Source organism: Microtus ochrogaster, chromosome 2 (assembly GCF_000317375.1).
Source record: "Microtus ochrogaster isolate Prairie Vole_2 chromosome 2, MicOch1.0, whole genome shotgun sequence".
NCBI lineage: Eukaryota > Metazoa > Chordata > Mammalia > Rodentia > Cricetidae > Microtus > Microtus ochrogaster.
In genome coordinates, this window is record NC_022010.1 from 66,813,697 (window position 1) to 66,814,841 (window position 1,145).

Sequence of the window (1,145 nt, forward strand, 5' to 3'; positions counted from 1 at the left end):
TTCTTTCCTTCCTTCCTTCCTTCCTTCCTTCCTTCCTTCCTTCCTTCCTTCCTTCCTTCCTTCCTTTCTTTTTACAGTTCAAGCTGGCCTCGAATTTTTTATGTAACCCAGTCTGGACTTGAGGTCTGGCTTCTCTTGAGTGCTGAGATTAAAAGCGTGTATCATCTATGGGGCAGAGTAACCCCATGAGTTTGTTAATATTGTAGTCTATTTTAATAATTTGTAGCCAAGTTTTACATTTCAACTTTTATTAAATTGCACTATATTCTCTGTAGCTTTGGAGCCTGTCCTGGAACTAGCTCTTGTAGAACAAGCTGGCCTCAAACTCACTAAGATCCGCCGGCCTCTGCCACCCGAGTGCTGGGATTAAAGGCGTGCACCACCACCGTTCGGCGATAAACACATATTTTATGTTATACTATTGTTTCTTTCTTTTTATTTATTTATTTATTTGTGTGTGTAGTTACAGATGGTTGTGAGCTCCTGACATGGGTTCTGTGAATTGAACTTTGGTCCTCTGCATGTTATAAACTGCTGAGCTGTCTCTCCAGCCCCTATGCTCTTTTTCTGCTTACTATTCTTTAAATCTTTCCATGTTGATATGCAGACAAATTAACCAAGTTCCTTTCTTCTGTTTCTTCTCTCTAACTGTGATAACATGCTACCTCACAGTTTCAATGTGCAGCCCTTTGGTAAGAGGATTTTTGTTGTTTTAGATATGTGTATTTCACTTTTATCCTAATTTCTATAAATGTTTAAAATGCAGAAAAACCCAATGAACTAACAGACATCTCTATCTCTGTCACCCAGAACTGAACATGTCTGCCACTTTTCTCGCTGGTGGAATCGCCCCAGTGGCCAGAGATAGGTGGGCAGCAAGCCTTCTGCCCCCTTGCTGTTATGCCTAGCATTTCCCTCTTGATGCCCAGTAAGTCTAAAGAGAAACCCTGCCTTTTAAATGGTTGGGATATTGACTGATAAGTTATTAGGCATTCAGGCCAGCCTGAATATATGAGACTCTGTCTAAAACAAAGAAAGAAACAAACAAACAAACACAAAAATGCTAACTGACAAAACACCTTTCTTTAGCTTTACAGTACCCAGAGTGTCTGGAATCTTTGTATAGCATTAGAACCGACTGCATT